The 20,344-nt window shown below is 39.5% G+C and overlaps 1 protein-coding gene across 5 annotated transcripts in view; it reads right to left on the reverse strand.

The window, feature by feature from the left end:
- The window catches only part of MID1 (midline 1), a 338,615-nt gene that overhangs the window by 126,526 nt on the left and 191,745 nt on the right, over positions 1 to 20,344 (reverse strand). For 2 of the 5 annotated variants that reach the window (XM_066356339.1, XM_066356334.1), the window contains exon 1: positions 19,709 to 19,947. The exons of the other annotated variants lie outside the window; for them this stretch is intronic. The gene's annotated coding sequence lies outside the window, so the exon portion shown is untranslated. Of the gene's footprint in view, positions 1 to 19,708; positions 19,948 to 20,344 lie in introns of those variants that run through there. 5 annotated transcript variants of the gene reach the window in all.

Below are 20,344 nucleotides of genomic sequence, written 5' to 3' on the forward strand. Positions count from 1 at the left end.
ATACCTTGTCTGTCAATGAGTTTTTTTCTTAGTATCTAGAGACCTGCCATGATGTTATCGCCCACTCACTAGCAAAGACTCAGAATTTCCATTTCAGAAGTGAGCTAGGCAAAGTCTCTGTAATCCAGGCACTGAGAGTTTAAAATAGTGGCTTCAGTATCACTGGGTGTTAGAAGCCGAACGGTATCTCTTTCCTCCAATCAGGCGAGTCTTCTCCCATGGACTGATCATTTAACTGTTGGACATTTGTACTTACTAACATCGCTTGATCCTAAAGGATAGAGTCCAAATCAAACACATCTGGGCATATTTAACCTGGAAAATTACCCCCAGAAGGCCCTGTTAGCTTTGTCTTTGAAGTGCTGTCAGAGAACAGAATCACTGCACATGTTCTGTGCTGTATGAGGGGCCCAACATGGGTAGAGCAATAGGGAGACACAGAGATTTTATCTAGGGACAGACTTTGTACCTGCAAACAATGTCCCAAATTGGAATGGGCCTCGGGAGAATCCCCTGTGGACTAGCATTCCTGGAGCCATTAGAAAGGGGGTGTTGGTCACATTATAGGAATTGAAATAAGACAAGATACAAAGAAATAATCCAAGGCCTTTTATTCCCCCACCCCCCGTGATGCAGTCTGTGGCAAGGGTGGTGATAAGGAACCCAGTTCGGGAGATTTTATTAATTTAAAGCAGCTATGATGGTTCAACTCCAAAGAATAGTATGTTTTAGAAAGTGATAAAGACGATGTCTCAATGTCAATGGTAACATATATATATTAAAGCATTTATGCAGCAATTAAGCAGAACAGAAAGGAAAGCATTAGTTAACATTTATAGGTAAATGTTAGAGATTTTTTACCTGTCCAGATATTTAATATTATATTTTTTAAAATAAAAAAGATATTTGGGCAAAAGGAATTTGGAAAAGAAAAAATATCTATTCATATATCTAAATTTGAATGGTAAATATTTGCTCCTTATATATAGATTCTTAAAATGATCATATGATCATTAGAAAAGATTTCTATGAGAAAACTTGAAATTTAAAAAACATAAGGCAGTATAGTATTATGCCTGTTTTACACGAAAATCATTAACCATAGGGAGGACTCTACCTTGACATTAATTATGAAGAACACAATAATTTAAAATCTAGAAAGGTTCTGTCGCCTTAGGCTAGAACTAATCAGAAGTACTCGTCATTTCTTAAAATCACATTTTCTACCCTTGGTTCAAAGGTAAAAATCTCAAAACTAATGTACAGTTTGAAATGCTTTTAGAAGGCTTTGTGATCAGAAAAAATCATAAACTGCCTCTGCTATATACATTTCTAAGATTGACAAATCTTTTCTTCTATTGAATACTGCTTTCTTATCATGTTACAACTTGAGATGCTCCAATGAGGTTTAGGATAAGGGTATTTGAAAACCCCTACAGCTTCAATTACAATGTTCCATTGCATGGAAGTGACATTTTATCCCCAATAAGAAATATGTTACATTTAAACATTCCCTTTCCATTAATTAACTCAGTAACCTCTACATTCAGCAGATAGGTAAGGAAGTTATATGCTAGGCGCTGAGGAAAATTCAGACCATCCACTGTACAGGTTTCAAGGACTTATTCAAAGAGTTGTTTAAAAGAATTGGCAAAAATTGAAGTCTTTTCTTTTACTGACATTTCATGGATTTGAGTGAATGTTCAGCTGCTGTTACAATCTGAGCCAAGAATCCCAATTTGTAAGAAGATATTGTAATCCTAAAAGGTGACCTTATACAATCCTTGCATATAAAGGAATAAAAGAAGGATATGATGAAGATGGCTGGGGACCAAGGTAACATTATTAGGATTATACCATGACACTATACCTTAAAATAGAGCTTGTCAGGCAATATTGGAAATTAGAAGTACGTTATTTTGGATTCTAGCAACCCCTTGTTATATAACTCCAAAAATAAGTGACCCTCTTGCACTGTTCATAAGGATTATGTAGGACACTGATGTGTGCATGATGTTCCTATAGCATAGATCTTAAATGAAGTTACATGAAGGATGATGCATGGAGTTCTGTAACTTCACAGAGACTTTTTAGAAGAATATGTATTCTTACTTTGGATGTAAAAATTCCATTATGTAATCCTATAGACAAAAGAGGATACTTTTCTTGGCTTATGTAGATATTTCTTCCTCCAAATTCTTCTCTCAACATAATCTACAAATCCCTTTGAGCACTTTTTAAACAGAGTCAAGCAGTTTCAAGTATTTTTGAGTATTACTTGTTATACTATGAAATATTTACAAAAGCATTCTATTATTTTGGAAGTCAATCTGTATTTCAGTGCATTTTTCCTTGGCTAATTTCCTTATTAAAATTCATACATTCCCAAGAGCCTTTGCTGTATTTAAGTGTCACTTGAGTTTAGTCTGCTAAGATCACAAGCACACTGGAAAGAATGAGAACACTCCAGGACTCACTATCATCTAGAAAGAGTGCTTTCTCCAGGCAGTTTATATATATAAATCTCTATTCCTGAAAGAATAGAGATCTTCACTCTAGATGGGCTCTGCATCCCTGTGGGATTTGAATTACAATACAACTCAATGGCAGGGTCATATAGCTGTGAATTAATGAGAATTATGTTCAAATTCAAGCAAACTGTAGCAACTTATATTCTGTTACTAATAAGATGAGACAAGGGTGAAAAACAAAAGTGGAATTTAAATTGTATAACTGATATATAAATATTTAATTTTTACATAAAGTTATAGTTTATTTTTGTTTCAGGAAATTTGTAATTTATATGTAATATAGAATACATATTTTAATTCCAATACCAATAAGAACATGCTATTTATAGTATTTCAAACAATAATTTTCATCCTGTTTTAATTCCAAAAAAATAAAAGTAGATTTATATAATATATTAAGATATAATAAATATAAAATATGTTATTTTAACCCTGTAAATATAATTTAAGGTAAAAAATATGTAACTTTTTATATGATAACTTAATTATTTTTACCATATAAGTTTAAATTTTAAAAACTGATAGCATTTTCTCTTGCCTCTTCTGGAATTCTTTAAATGTCTTAAGACCTCTACCACTAGACAATTCAGCAAAACAAGGTATGTCAAAAGAAGATAGCCTGACCAGGCGGTGGTGCAGTGGATAGAGCATCGGACTGGGATGCAGAGCACTCAGGTTCGAGACCCCAAGGTCGCCAGCTTGAACACGGGCTCATCTGGTTTGAGCAGAGCTCACCAGCTTGGACCCAAGGTCGCTGGCTCGAGCAAGGGGTTACTTGGTCTGCTGAAGGTCCACAGTCAAGGCACATATGAGAAAGCAATCAATGAACAACTAAGGTGTCGCAACAAGAAACTAATGATTGATGCTTCTCATCTCTCTCCATTCCTGTCTGTCTGTCCCTATCTATCCCTCTCTCTGACTCTCTGTCTCTGAAAAAAAAAAAAAAAAAAAACAGAAGAAGATATAGTATTATGACAACTGCTCTATAAAATTCTCTATGTATGCAGATATGCCTCATTTAATAAAGATGCTTTATTATATATTAAATTTTATCTCTGTTGAAGTAATCATCAAAAGTGACCGGGTGTGCACCCAAACGTGCCTCACAATAAGGAGATGCTCATCAAATTTCTGTGAGTTAGCTACCTTGAAGCCTGAGATACTCCTCCTCTTCTACCTAGACCAGTGATTCTCAAAGTGGAGGCAAGGATGTCACTTTGCCCCCAGTGGACATTTGACCATTTGGTTGTCAAAACCGGAGGTGGGGGAGAGAGAGGAGGACGAATGGGTTGCTACTGGCGTCTAGTGGTTAGAGGCCAGGGATGCAGCTAAACATCCTTAGATGGACAGAACAGCACCCTTGCTCAAGCTAGCTATATTGGGCTTTTTAAACTAGGGACCTTTGAGTTCAAGCTGGCTAGCTGTGGGATCATGTGGACAACGCCCCCACTCAGGCCAGCAACCCCACACTGACAAGCCTGGGCTCAGAGCTGGTTACCTCAGGGCTTTGAACCAGCAACCTCAGCATTCTAGGTCTATGCTTTATCTACTGCGCCACCACCAGCCAGGTACTTTACAGGGATATTTTTTATATATACATGCAAATATATATGCATTTGTGCATGCACATGCGCACACACACACATAGGTATCTACCTGAAAAGATGCCTTTAGACCATTATATCCATGTAACGCATTACTCCATTGTATGTACATGTATTTAGATAGGCATGCCAATGTGTGTGAGGATGTGTGCATTCATTCAGAGGCAAACAAGTGAAAACATCCATAAAACATAGCTTCTCTGAAACCGTAAGTTATTTCCAGCAAAAGAGAAGGTAATCTAACATTTCTTAATGCCTGATATGTAAACAACACTGTTAAGTGCTTTATATTTCATTTTTTAAATATAGTTCTTCATTTAATCATTACATAAGCCCTATGAGTTGGTGATAGCATTTCCATTTTATAGGTTAGAAAACTTGGAAAGCTTAAGGAATCAGCCCAAGGTTACAGCACTAGGAAGTCAACATCCTCAGCCAAGAGGTCTCTGATACTATGCTTTCAAATCTACTGCCAGGAGTGATTCTCTTAACTAAATAGTAGTTTTATCACTGTCAAAATAATGGCAAAAACCATTGTACAACACCTGGCATTTTCATTTTTTTTCTTAAAGAAAGATGCCTATGTTCAAATGAAATCTTAACCAGAAGCCCAATATTTTGGAAGTGCCAAAAAGCAGAATAAGCCCCGGGTAGTTCAGTTGGTTAGAGTGTTGCCCCAATATGCCAAGGTTGCAGGTTTGATCTCCGATCAGGGCACATACAAGATTCAATCAATCAGCTTGACCTGCAATGGTGCAGTGGATAGAGCAACAACCTGGAACGCTGAGGTCGCTGGTTCGAAACCCTGGACTTGCCCGGTCAAGGCACATATGGGAGTTGATGCTTCCTGTTTGTTCCCCTTCTCTCTCTTTCTCTCTCTCTTCCTGCTCTAAAATGAATAAGTAAAAAATTTTTAAAGAGTCAATCAATGAACGCATAAATAAGTGGACCAACAAATTGATGTTTCCCTCTCCTTTCCTGTCACTCTCTAAAATCATTTTTTAAAAAAGCAGAATAAAACACCAAGCACTTCTTGTTGAAATGGCAGGGCACTGGAGGATGGCTCTTGTTCCCTCATCCCTTCCCTCATTCCATGTATTCACAAAATTACTCTCTTTCTGCCCCATGCAGTTCTCCTACATGGGATTCTTAGAGCTCTGAAGATCAACGGTTGAAAGACACCACACTGGACTACTACTAGGAGAAAATTCTCCATGGATCCCTGCTATTTTGCACATCTTATAAGCAGTGGCACCGGCAGTCTTTGTTCCAGACTGTCTTTCCAAGGACTTCTGTCTAGTGTATGATCTTAGAAGATAGTGTCTCCCCACAGAGCAATGGGCTGGCATGCTTACTGTCCATTATAAGAGATTCAGGTTCCCTTGGCTCAGGATCCATACCCATGAGGCAAACTCAACACTTGCATAGCATCCACCTGTGTTGTCCTGTGGGACTTGGAAGGAAAAGAAAACCAATGTGAATATGAAGCTCATAATACTTGCTGTGCTATGAATAATTAGGTCCTTTATCGCTGACCCAGGATTCTCATGTCTTCTGCAAACATCCAAGAAACTGTGCTAGGCTAAATTGTTGGTTTGCAAGTAGGGTAAAAAGCCTCAGACCCTTCACAATTCTTGATAACTACCAATCTATAACTTATTTAACACACACTTATACAGAACTTACTCTGTATCTGGTGCTTTTCCAAATGGTAGACAAAAACTAACTCATTGACTCTTCCTTCATAATAACCCTATAACATAAGTATTATGACTATTATTTCCATTTTACAGGGGAGGTAACTGCAATCATATCTGATTAAGTAATTGGATCAGTCCCATAAAATGGTGAGCATTTGTACATATTTATAAACACTAGGTGATTTTCCTTATTAAGAGAAAGAACAAACATTGAAACCCTAGACACATGCAACTGCTCTCCTCTGGTCAGTCTTGATCATAAAGCCCCAGTCTTCAAGAAGGCTAATATGGAACCACTCCAATCTGCAGAAATATTAAAACTGCTCTTATAAATGATGGGCCCTGACATTTGCTTTCTGAGAGGAAAAGTAAATGCTATTTCCTTAAAGACCTTCCTAGGGTTTTCAATATTTTAAGTGGAACCTTACTTCCTTGGAAAATGGTAGCAATTCCAACAAACTGAGTACTAATAACATAAGCATCCTCCCAGAATTAGACCCTCAGGAGCAAGCTTCCAATGCTCTGGATGTCATTTTTGCTTTATTCATTTCAGTCCCTTGATATTTGCTGGCTAAAGAGTAAAATAAAAAGTGATAAAAGGACCTAGAAATCTAGACTCTCATATGAATGTTTTCTGTGAACCAGCTTTACCTCCATTCATATGAAATTTTTAGAATTAGCTACATTACTACAGGAGTCCCTCTTGGATTATTTCCAACATACTTGGGGACAGTCAACAAGATATAGCATTATGATGAATAATCATAAAGACGGCCTAAAAATGAATATCGAGAACAGTCCAAAACAGAGGATGTGAACAGACACTGCAGAAGAAATACAAATGACCTTTAAATATGTGCAAACATACTCAACATCACTTAGAAGAGAAAGGTACAGCTACACGGTGATACATTTTGTCATGTATTAAGTAAGCAAAGATGTACAAGTTGGACAATGCAATCTTGGGGAGGCTGTAGGAAGTACTTACTGGGCACGCAATTTTACTTATTCATAAAATTAAAAACTGCATACACCCTTTGTCCTAACAATCCCACTTCTGGGATTTATAATACAGACACACCTGCCCTACACAAACTGATGAATGCATGAGACTTTTCTATACATAATGACAAAAATTTGCATACAACCCATGTGACTAGTAAGGGAAGGGTCAAATAAATTATGGTGCATTGTCACAATGGAATGCTATGCAGTTGTTTATAAAAAGTAGGAAGCTCTATGTACTGTTAAGGAAAGATATCCTGGATATATTATAAAGTGGAAAAAATAGGGTGCAAATAGTGTATATGGAAGACCATTATCTATGTAAGATAAGGGAACCGTGTTTGTATCTCCTATTATAATCAGAAATATTGCTGGGACTCTGCTGTCAATACATATACAGTGGTACCTTGAGATACAAGAAGACCAACATACAATTTTTTTAAGATACAAGCTGTGACTCGGTCCATATTTTTGTTTGAGATCCGAGTGAAATTCCAAGATATGAGTCATGATTCAGGAAGCTGCCACTAGATGGCGTGTTGGTGCACGGGTCCAGTATCGGCAACACAACACCAGCATCTCGTTTTCTCACGTTAACCACAGAATCAAGTCGAATCTCGTGTGCTATACTTGTTCTTGCACCATTTTTGCATTTTTTTTACTAACTTTTTTGTGTGCTATCATGGGGTCAAAGAAAGTGAGTGTAAAGGACAGTGGTGAGAAGAAGAGAATGATGTCGATAGAAGCAAGAAATAATAGAAAAACATGAACATGCTGTACGAGTGATTGAACTGGCAAGGTTGTACAACTGAAATGCACCTACAATTTGTACCATCCTTAAACAAAAGGATTCCATCAAAAGTGCAAATCCAGCGAAAGGAACTCCAATTCTGTCCCAATTAAGAACAAATATCCATGAAGAAATGGAGAAGCTTCTGCTGGTGTGGGTGAAAGAGAAAGAGCTGGCAGGAGATACAGTGACGAAGACTGTAATATGCGAAAAAGCATGTATTATTTATGGCGAATTGAAGAAGAAAGAACCATCAACCTCAAAAGAGGCAGCAGAAGATACGTTTACGGCAAGTCACGGCTGGTTTGAAAATTTCAAGAAGAGATCTGGCATCCACTCAGTGGTGAGGCATGGTGAAGCTGCGAGTGCTGATGTTAAGGCAGCTGAGGAGTACATCACACGTTTTACTGTGCTTATCGCAAAGGAAGGCTACATCCCCCAATAAGTGTTCAACTGTGACAAAACAGGATTATTTTGGAAAACAATGCCCCGGAGCACTTTCATCACTGCAGAGAAGAAGCTGCCAGGCCATAAACCTATGAAGGACCTTCTGACCCTTGCATTGTGTGCAAATGCTAGTGGTGACTGTAGTAAAGCCACTGCTAGTGTATCATTCTGAAAATCCTCGAGCCTTTAAGACTCACAAGATTCTTAAAGAAAAACTGCACGTTATGTGGCGTGCCAATGCTAAGGCATGGTTACGCGGCAGTTTTTTAATGAATGGGTAAATCTCATCTTTGGTCCTGCAGTGAAGAAATATCTTCAAGAAAATAAACTCCCGATGAAAGCATTACTAATCCTTGAAAATGCTCCAGCCCACCCACCTGGTCTTGAAGATGACATTCTTGATGAGTTCAAATTCGTGAAAGTCCTCTATCTCCCACCCAACACGACTTCAATCTTGCAACCTATGGATCAGCAGGTCATTTCCAACTTTAAAAAGCTTTACACTAAGCACTTGTTCTGCTGCTGCTTTGAGGTGACTGAGAATACAATTCTAACCCTTCGGGAGTTTTGGAAAGATCACTACAACATTGTGATATGTTTATGCATTATTGACTTGGCATGGCAAGAGGTTACAAGAAGAACCTTGAACTCAGCATGAAAAAAGTTATGGCCTGATGTTGTTGCAGACAGGGACTTCAAAGGATTGAAACCAGAGACCGAGGTAGAAGTATTGGAAGAGATTGTGTCCCTCAGAAAGTCTATGGGTCTGGAGGTAGATAAGGGTGACGCAAACGAGCTCGTCAAGGAACATGAGGAGGAACTCTCATCTGAGGAGTTGAAGGAGCTACAGATGATGCAACATACGGAGCTTCTGCAAGAGATTAGTAGTGAGGAGGAGGTAGAGTTGGAGGAAGTGATTTCTACAAGTGAAATTAAAGACATGCTGGCAATGTGGGAGAAGCTTTCAAGTTTCATTGAAGAAAAAAAAAAACACCCAGAAAATGTTTCAACTTGTTATGCTTCAGCACTTTTTAATGACACTTGTTTGTCACATTTCTGTAACATTTTAAAAGGCAGGCAAAAGCAAACCTCTTTGGATAGATTTTTATTCAAAAGTCCTGCAAGTAAAAGTGCCAAAAGTGCAGCCAAAAAGGCAAAAACAGGTGATGATTAAATAAAAAATACATAATGTTAAGCTTAGGTTAAGTTTAAAGTTAAGAAAGTGCATTTTTTTATAATTAACTTTTTATCTTATTTATTTATAATTATAATTTTATGTTTTCATTTTAAGTAAAGAAAGTGCAGTTTTAGTTTTGTTTAAAGTAAAGAAAATGCAGTTTTAGTTTACATTTAGTGTTAAGAAAGTGCAGTTTTAGTTTACATATCTACAGTGCCTGCATCCATCCCTTCCTCCCTCCCTCCACCTCATCCATTCACCTCCGTTAGCCGCACTTGTCTGTCTCCAAGGTAAGAATACAGTACTAAATAACACTTTTGTCTTTTATTTTTTATATTTTGTTATGTAGTGGTAAAGTATACATGTGTGTTTCTTAATTAAAAACATGTCTTTTTCATAATTTAGGATGCTTTGGGGATGTTTCACAGGGCTGGAATGGATTAAAACTATTTCAGTTATTTTAAATGGGAGAAATTTGTTTGATATACGAGTTGACTGACTTACGAGCTTGGCTACAGAACTAATTAAACTCGCATCTCAAGGTACCACTGTAAATGGATATCGCAACTTGGGGCAGCTTAGGAGTGACAATGTTTATAAACCAATTAGGGATTTCAGAAATCCTTTAAAAAGTTTATCCCCCCCCCATGATACTAGTATTCAAATTAGCATAAGGACCAGACATGGAATATAATATTCTAAGTTGACTGACTCAAACAGTTGAAGCCTCTAGGATCACAGGACTTGCGCTTATACCAATTATTTTCTTACTGTGTTAAAATGGTCTACAGCTAATCAGCAATTTACCTGGTTAAAATTCAGTTGGTTTAGTAGTGCTTTGAAGGAGACACTCCCTTCTGAGGTTTTCTGCACACACACAGGCGATTTGAAGACTAGCTAACAACAAAGGAGTTTAATTAGAAAACAAGAGCAAATGGTGGATTTTTGAAGAGGAACCACAAATACATACTCTGTGGGCTTTACCCTGATTATATTTGTTAATAAGGAATGCTAAAACGTGCCCCCAAAACTGTTCAAGGTCTTTTAGTAGCAAATTATACTTGTAAATTTGATATAAGTTGATCACTGGAAGAACTCACACTCTTTGAAGATTTGAATTCATAAATGTATGAAAGAATTAAATGGTTCTTTTCCCTGGTGATGTAAAGTATTAAGTGGCTGAAAATAAATGTGTTTGAAATCAACTGAGGAAATAATTCATTTTGAAAATTATTCAATAAAAATGTTAAATAGGAAAAATATGTCTGGATACTTTATACTGAATAAATAAAGCAGAAATATGCAATGGCAAACGTAAGTGACAAGCTGGGAAATGTCCCATCAATCTCTTTGCCATCTTTTTTGTTGTTGTTTTTTTAACTATGGCAGGATTAGGCACAGCAATCTATTCCATCCCCATAATATGACAAAGAATGGAAGACTAATTCTGATTAGCAGAAAACTGGCTGGCCGCTTGAAGCCTTCAAGAGGGCAGTGGCTCTGGATCAAGAAGAAATGAATGTCTTTGAAGACTGCATCTTAGCTTGTTTTGTTAATACAAAAATCCTCTCCATCATGCAGAAGTCTCATTTCAAAAGGGAAACGCAAGTCCATGAGAATTAGTTTGGCTTCTTGGAGGTCAGAACTAAATAAACAAAACTAATAAAATGATGCTGAAATAAACAAGAATGTGAAATTGCTCATCCTTGGGGATGATGTAACTAATACTGACATAATTTCCAAGCAGAAAAGCAAAACTAGGTCAAAGCACATTGGCCTAACATAATAAGCATTTTTGCTCCCAGAATTTTACCGTGTAGGCTGTGTCTGCAGGCATTAATGTCTTCTGTTATCAACGTTCGGGGCTGTCACAAACAATTCATGTCTTATCATTCTTTGTTAGTTAAACCAAAACAATGTAGTTTACATGTGAACCATTCAATTCTGACAGCTGAAATGTTAGAAAGGGGAGCTGTTAAAATTATTCAGAAAGTATCACCTTTAGGCTGAGAAGCATTAAGCATAAATATTCATTATTTAATAGTCTACTATCATGTCTTTCTTTATTCAGAAAACCATACCCATCTTAATCAGTTATGATAACCAATAAAAAAAAAACTCAACTGAGTCACTCACAACAGCCAGTTTTTCTCCTCTTCTTTCCCCATATAGTGACTTAAAAGACTCACACTTTCTTCTTTCATTTGTTTCATTTCATTTTCCTGGACTACTTCCAGAAAGCACAGATAATTAATCCGTAGAAAAAAGGACTCACCTCATCCCTTAAACTTTCTTCCATATAAATATAATCCTTCCAGTTTTTACTCTGACATTTTCAACTTAACTAAAATCAGAGCAAAAAAGGCATAGAAAAAAGAAGCATAAGACCCAAATATAGGACTATTTAACTACTTGGATTTTCTGTATGGTATTTTCTCCTAAAGGTGATCCGTCTTTCCTGATATCTGTCTCATTATAAACCATCAATTTATTCATACTGTCTTGGAATTTATTAGCACATTAAATTAGCATGTGAGCCCTGGCTAGATAGCTCAGCTAGTTAGAGCATTGTGCGAATACATCAAGGTTATAGGTTCGATCACTGGTCAGGGTATGCACAAAAATCAACTAATGAATGCATGAATAAGTGGAACAACAGATTGATGTTTCTCTCTCTCTTGCTCTCTCAAAAAAAATTTATAAATTAGCATGTAACCTCAAAACATCCAACTTATATCTAGCTAGAAGGTATGTCATACAGTATAAAAATAAGGTGCAGAGTCTTCTAGACTCAGGTTCTAGATCTGAACTTGCTCCCTGATGTGTGGTAATGCCATCATCTGTGCTAAAATTGGAACCCCAAAACACTAAACTTCTAACTAGTACTCTTTGTCTAAATTCTTAAAGCATTTCCTATAGAGGACGTGATCCGGTGCAAATAAATAGATTTCTAAACTTGGCGATGCCTTCCATTGACATATTGCTTTAACTGGCGATTCATCTAGTTACTGGTAACTCAGCAGGGCATTCGACAAATTCCACTTGTCCACAAACAGCTCCTTTCCTCTTAAGTGTTTGGAGAAGACCACTTCAAAATACATACAACTGAAGCCACACTCCACAACTTGACATATGACAGATACATTGTCTAACTCGTGGACCCTTTGAAAATGTATTGGCCTTGTTGTCTCCATAAACCATTAAATGTCTCAGAAATTTTTATTTCATCATTTTAACCATAACTCTCAGATGCTCTGTCACACCCAGAAGCAGTGAAAATGTTTTGTCCAGCATATGTCTTGAATTTCACCACAGAAAATGTGGCCGCCATATGCATGGAATAGAGTGGAAGACTTCAGTTTTCTAGAAACAACCTCTGTGTTTCTGAGTGACCTTGGGCATGCCCGTCACCTGGCAAAATAAACCAATTGCATATGGGCCAAAGGCCTAAAACATCAGGTTGGGCTTAATAAAAGTAAACAGCAGATTCTATCTTTGCTCTAAGGCTTTGAGAGCTATCAGAGGGCACATCCCATTTCATAACCATTCTGTAGCCCCATCATGAAGAGTATAAGCCAAGCTGCCTGACATGTTCTGGGTTGTGTCCTTATCCAGAACACAGCCAAATAGACTACATGGTTAAGCAATCACAATATATTTTAATTGTCTTCCAATTTCAATTTATTTAGTCCTTGTTATTCCACCAACCTTTCAAAAGACCTTTCTTTCTCATATCCCCTCTGATCTTAAGAAACATTTCCCACCTGACCAGGCAGTGGTGCAGTGGATGGAGCGTCAGACTGGGATGCGGAGGATCGAGGTTTGAGACCCCAAGGTTGCCAGTTTGAGTACAGGCTCATCTGGTTAGAGCAGAGCTCACCAGCTTGGACCCATGGTCGCTGGCTCGAGCAAGGGGTTACTTGGTCTGCTGTGGCCCCGGTCAAGGCACATATGAGAAAGCAATCAATGAACTAAGGTGTCACAACGAAAAACTGATGATTGATGCTTCTCACCTCTCTCCGTTCCTATCTGTCTGTCTCTGTCTATCCCCCCATCTCTCTCTGTCTCTGTAAAAAAAAAAAAAGAAAGAAACATTTCCCATTCTCTTTCCTGCTAAAATAATCCAGCATGTACCTATAAAATACTTAATAATTCTTACTGTGTGCCAGGCACTGTGCTTGGACTTGGGGATTCAAAGGTAATGAAGGTATAAGTCTTGCTCTTGAGTAACTCAGTCCCAAGATAGGCAAACAGAAATACATACTCCATTTCAATCGCTTGTGTGGATAAGAGGAAGTTCCAACTATTTCCTTCCTATGTATTCTAGTCAAACAGAGCGTTCAGCTTACAAAGAGTGTACTTACAAAGAGCCCAAATACACAAATGCCATCACTCCCCTCACATGGCCGGCCCCTTGTGGTTCCCTGGCTGTCACTCACAAAGACTCCAATAAATCCAGAAGGTCAGGAAGGATGCTGAGAAACAAGTGAACAGGTCTGACCCCACTGATAGACACACCAGCAAATGCTGCCTGCCAAAGGCACAACCTTGCCCAAAAAATACTGTCCTTGAAAAGGACAATTTTGCAGCTTGAGGCTCTACTGTCTGATATTTTCCCAATTAAAAATTCATCCTGAAGGTTAAAGGGCTAAGAGTCATGAGCTTGAGCTCATCCAAATTGCTTCTCTCCCAACATCTGGTTGTCTAGATCCCTGGTCGGCTAACTGCAGCCCGAGAGCCACACATGGCTCTTTGGCCCCTTGAGTGTGGCTCTTCCACAAAATACCACATGCGGGCACTACCTTGACAATTGTGGTTTGGAAGGAGGGGAGGGCAGGGTGGGAATATGGACAATTACAAAAAGATGATTCACTCTATTAGGTTAGGCCCGGGAGAGACACCCCCGTGGGACCCAGAGGGTATTAGAAGAATGGAGAAAGAAAGGTGAAACTAGTGCAGACTTTCCCTATTTCAAATGCTGCCAAGACTGGCCTGTTACAATATTATGGCAGCTCGCTCTCCTTCTACGGTCTATCCTGTATAACATGGAGGCGTGGGCTCAAAATGCAGAACTTAATCTTACATTAATCAGATTGGTTATTTTTTTGAATAGTGTTTTGAGATTATCTCAAATCATGGCATCACTTCTCACTGGAAAATGTTCTGACTTTCAAATAAACTCTTAGAGCATAAAGCATTCTTAGATTGGAAGAGACTGCCTTGAGTTATTTTTCTCTATTAAGAAAAATTAATTAAATTGCTATTTAATAATTATGATAAATCTATTTTAACTAGGAATTTTGACAGATGAATATGTAGCTAAAAATTAACTAAATTTCACAATTACAAATCATTCCTCAAGTTTCCTAAGTTCAGTAAACTTTTTTGGCTAAAGTCAATTTATCAGGCAGATTCTTATCCATGCAAATATAGTCATTAATTAGCAGGCATTTTGCTCATGAATATCTTATACTGTGTTATTGGTACAAAAAACTATATACCAGATCAATGAAAGTTGTTTGAGGGGAGGGACCATACCAAAATCATGTTTATAGCCCAAAAAATGGCCTGGCTAAATGATAACAATAATTTAAAGTAGCTTCATTGAATAAATTAATGACTTTCTTAATTCTGTAAGTACTCAGTACATGTCTTTGAATGATAAAAGAAATGGAGAACCTTTATACTATACTCATCATAAAAAACTTTCTTTTTTGTCATTTTTACCCAGAACTTCTATTTTATAGTACAAAGCAGATAAGTTCTTAAGAGTTTTTCTTATTGTTATTGTTGTTTTTAGGTATGTCTCCTCTAAGCATTTTTTTTTCAGTTATCTCAATTTTTGAGTTCCTGAACACCACCTGACCTTCCTGATCTGTGTCAATGAAATATTTCTCTCTGGAGGGAAAAAATCCTGGGGATTTGGAAGGGTCCCTAATATTTTGTCCTTTCATTTAAAGAAATTTCTTGAGCATGTCAGTTCATAAAACTAGGCCAAAAACCCTTCTAGTTTCTTGTGAAATAAAAGTTGATAATGTGCCAGAAAGAATCATGTTAGTAAACTGTCCCATATCTAAATGGAGATTAGATTCCAGTTTGACCTGGCTTTGTAGCCCCGCCTTTAATCACAGAGTATTTCATATTCTCTCCCTTGAATGAACTCATTTCCATCGTGGCTTTGGTCAGAAGATTAAAGAATCACTAACTAATTGTTCCAAAGAAGCACAGCATTTCTCTCTGATTCTGACACCAACTCCCAGCAGTGGTGTCCACGGATTGCCCTTCCATCAGACACTTCAAGCCTGACCTCTGCAGGTGAATAATTGAAACGCACACCGCCTGATCAGATGGTGGTCTTTGCTTTTTCAAATCCCAAGTTCTGAAAATACAAACATTCACACTAATTACAACAGCGCTGCTGATATAATATGTTGGACTTCCCTTTCATTTTATAAGTTGCTTTTTGAAAGTAGCAACCACTTGGTTAAAGGCATTTAAGTTATAGCTGCAAAATATTCTGGTTGTGGCTAGCTATTAATTCTTTTTGCCTACTGAGAAAAATCCTAATGATTTGGATTACCTGGGATCCTCAAATAATACGCATTTTAAAATGTCATCAGCCCCACCTTTTTCTAATAAAAAAAAATTAGTCTTTGTCCAGTGACTAAATCCCCCTCCCATCAACGCACAGCCCAGGTTGCCATAGCTACCTTGGATGTCTATTTACCATACAAGGGATCAAAGCTAGGAGACATCTACATACACGCTTAGCCTTAAAACTTGCTGGAATGTCTGTGGATAACATGCAACTACCAATTAAAGGATTTGCTTGCAGCCTATGTGGTCCATAGCCAAGCAAACTACTAATGCAGGTCATAATGAATGAATGGCAAGAGGAAGAAAAAAAAAAAAAAAAAAAAGGCCATCTGAAAAAAATATTTCAAATCAACCAATAATGACCTTTACTCTGACAGTAACTATTATGGTTATAACATTCTCTGTAAAGGATAGCAGGGAAGAAATGAAAATCCTTATGAGTGTTAAAGATACTGGACCTCCACCTCACATGCAGGAAACTTAAAACATATGCTGAAAGGGAACATTTCTTAGCCACATATTTTAAATTCCTGCTAGTTACAGTATCTTTCTATTTGATGGCATAAAAGCTGCCTGATCTCAGTGTTGGGACAAATGAGAACAAAAATGCCTTTTAAACTGTTACAGGCTTGACTTTCAAATGAAGCAAACCATAAAGCATACTTGGGATGCTACGTGCTGGTTATGGAACAAGAAAAAGAACACATACGAGAGTTCTGTTTCAATCCCTGGTTCCAAGCTGCACAGGTAGTTTGTTGTCCCGGTGGTGAGTCTACACCCTCAGACTTGCTGTGTCTCTTTCTACCTCACCTTTCTCTGGCTTCACCTCACCATTTGTTCAATGAGGATTAAATTGCCACCTCATTCTCTCCTGGGGATGTGGCAAAAAATAAATAGATCATGTTTGTAAAAGGACTTTCTAATCCTCAAAGGAAAGATTAATACAAAGACATTCATTATTAAGCCAGATGTCCTTGGGCATTTTAATTCCAACTGAAGAATGCAAAACAGTCTAATCAAACTGAGTTACAGCTTCCTTATAATGGCACCATCCTGGCTTGTGAGAAGTTAGCAGCTGCTTAAAGCATTGGCTAATTACCTTGTTTTCCCCTCCACACTGTAAGGTGACAGCAGTGATTTGCTTTAGTCCATCAGAAATAGTGTGTACCTTCTCTTGGCGTGGTTTCTAAAGTCATCGGGTTATTAAAAATACAAAATGTGGCTGGTAGGCAATTTTGTCTGGGAAACCTGCTTTTTTTCCAGCTGTGAGAAAGAATTATTTGTTCTTCTTCTGTGCAGGGACAACGGGTGGCATGCTACTTGGGGAGGATATTTGCAGTTGCGGGAATGCCACAGGCAAACCTGTTGTTTTTGGCTGAGCTTCTAGAACAGGTGGCCATGCCTTCCCTTTTGCCTGGAAACATAGCAAATTCCTTCTCAAGGAAGTCTCAGGAAAGTTTCCCATTTATGATCAGAGTGCAGAAAAAGGTTGGCACACACTTTAAAATTACTTCCTGAAAAAGGCAAATCAGGTTTAGACTTTTCTTTTGACCTAACTCAGCATGACCTTAGGAACCCAAAAAATACCATGCTTCTATGCCACCCTTCTCCTGCCAACCTGGCAGAAGGTTAAACCCCTCTGAAGCTTATCGCCAGCCAAGCCGTTTTCCAATTCTGCTGGCAATGTCTGGCTACCCGCTGGTGGCTAGTCAGTGGCAGGGGTCGCTTGGCTGCCACACCATTGTTCGGCATTTGTGCAGCTCTAGGGACGGATCACTCCTCAGCGAAAAGATTGAATTTCACTGCTGAGCTGATGACACATGGACCTACTTGAGAGTTAACCCTGCAAGTCCAGGGGGGCTGCAGGGGTGAGATGATAAATTGGCTGGTAGGAGTCATTCACTCTGCCTGGATGGATGCAACAGTCAGTTTCCCCCCAATCGAAACTCAAAGTTAGGAGTAATCCACACCAGTGACTCCATCATCTCGCTGCCCTTACCTTCTGGTTCTAGCTGTGTTGGAACAATGCGCTGGGTTCTGAAATGCTAGACTGCCCGATTCTGTGCATGAGTGATGAGTAATGACTGTCCCTGCACCCATTCTTCTTCCCCTGCATCCTACCCCATTCCATTCTCTTTCCAAGTACTAAAGAGACCAGAAATTTCTTAGACATACAGAATTGCGGGATAAAAAGCTGCCCATTCACTAAATAACCGAGCAGTTACTACAAGTGTTCCCTCAACACTCAATACTGGGCTGAATTCCAATTCATGTGAATGCCACAACGAGTAGGCATGGTCAAAATCATGCCAAGCTCCGGACAGCATGCCTCTGGCCTCAGGCACGGGAGCATCACTCACTGCTCCAGAGGAACTGTGTGGGAATAGGGATTCTGAAAATTGAGCTCAGACATCATCGAGGAGGGGACAGGTGGCTCCACACAGGATCAAATAACTTCTTTGTTCCAGCCAAGGACCTTTGTAAAAAATGTTTTACATTCCTCATTTTCCTTTTAAATCCTTTCCATTTTAGCTTCTTGTTCCTTTTCCCCATCCCGTCTGATTGCTCGACATAAAAAGAATGGGGTGAGTTTGCAGAACTTAAACTACGCCTCGGCCCCAGTTGCCAGCAAGGCGAGGACAATTCATTGCAAACACATGGCACTTGCTCCTCGAAATGGGCTTTTCTGCACTCATTGAAATTTACCAAGCAGGCAGGAGGGCAGGGGGTCTTTGCACCTGACCACGGGGGGAGGGGGGGCTCTGCTTCACCTCCCTGGGCGGTAGGAAAGTGGCAGGAAGTTCTAAACCCCTCGCCCCAGGCCCCTAAATGGAAAGTTTGCTTCTTATGCAAATCACTTCCCCCATAGCCTGCAGGGTGGCCAGGGCTCAACACACAAGAAAAAGTGAGGATGCTGACTTTTCCTACCCAGATTTATCCAGAGCTGGCAAAAGCAATCACTGCTCTCGTCATTCTCAATCCTCAGCAGTCTAGTGGCACTTTTTTTTTTTTAGTCCTGTCTTCTTCCCCTTATGAGTATTGATCTGGATATTTAAATACTGACATAAGATTCTTCCATAACTACGACCGAGTTGTAAATCACACCCTTTTGTTAGCTTCCTACATCCACTTTTTTCTTTTCTTAATGGCAAAGCTGTAAACCTCTGCCTGGGCTGATAAGGAATTTTATCATCATGCCCCAGAGCCAGAGAAGAAGCTGTTGGTTTAGAATTTTTTTCAAAGACTCAATTAAGTAAGTCCCGAGCCCTTTCTCAGTTCAACTACTTTCAGGGTTGTCTTCTGTCCAGAGCAATACAGTTTCAAAACTGCTAGAACAGAAAAACAAACGTGCATTTTTCTGGAAGGGCTGTCCGTGCTCATTTAGAGTTGGTTCCGCCTTCTCCGTCATAAAACCAGCAAGTGCTGAGAATGGGAAGCCCAAATGAGATAAGAGGCCCCGTGTAATTCTTTTTCAGTATATTCAGTTGTCTTTATTCTAACCCAAAGCATAGGATACAGACTAAAAGCTCGGGATAGATCCGGCACAATACATTCCAGCGACTGCGAACTGGAGTTGATTTACATATTCTACAAACCGCTTTTAAGCCCTTTACAATGACTGCCTGACATCACCAATCACCAGGAAAGGGAAAAGTGGGACGGGGTGGCGTAGGGGGGTTGGGGGGGGTACACCTCAGGAAATCTGCTTCCTTGGTTCCCTTAGGAAAACGCAGCCCTGTCTTCACGCCAAATAGACCGCCGTGGCCCGGCTGACCCAGCGAGCGCTCCGGAGGGACACCCAGGGATCCCGAGCCGCGCCCTCCCTCTCCGCCCGCCGGGCGGCCCCTGGAGCCTACCTGCCTCATGTTTAGAATTCCATGACCCATCCGGCAGGGAGCGAGCTGCCTCGAAGCCCACGCTGCGGTCCTCGGAGGGCAAACACCAAACTCAGCAAAAGCCCGCAAGACAAAAGCAACTCAGCTAGATCCACGGGCAGCAAAGAGCACGTTTTCTTCCGCTTTTTCTTTGATCTGTTGCTACATGCACTCTGCCCAAGGCAATGTCAAGTTTCTCAAGCTTTTCTCCCCCAGCCTATGAAAAGTCGGGAGCAGAGAAGCGAGGACCGCCTGGCTCTTATTTCAAATCGGGTCTCAGAGACGTCGTAGGTGGGTGGTGTGGGCCCCGGAGGAGCCTGGCCAATCAGGAGGAAGGGGTGGACCCTGGGAGCCGGAGAGGCTGCCTCCGGGAGGATTAGAGAACTCGCAGGATTTAAATGAGTGGAAGCAGCTGGAAACATTGCCCAAAGCTCCAAAAGTAAAGATGAGTTCTATTCTTATCTCAGAGCTCTGGGTGTGCTCAAAGCTTAACTAGCTTCGAACCTTAAGGCCTTGCCTTTAAGAAAGCCCTAACAACACTAAGCATTTGGAAGGTGCAGATATTTCAGCCAGGAAAGTGCAACACTCCGGACCCAACCCTGTTTTGAAAACGTTGCA

This window comes from Saccopteryx leptura, chromosome X, assembly GCF_036850995.1.
Source record: "Saccopteryx leptura isolate mSacLep1 chromosome X, mSacLep1_pri_phased_curated, whole genome shotgun sequence".
NCBI lineage: Eukaryota > Metazoa > Chordata > Mammalia > Chiroptera > Emballonuridae > Saccopteryx > Saccopteryx leptura.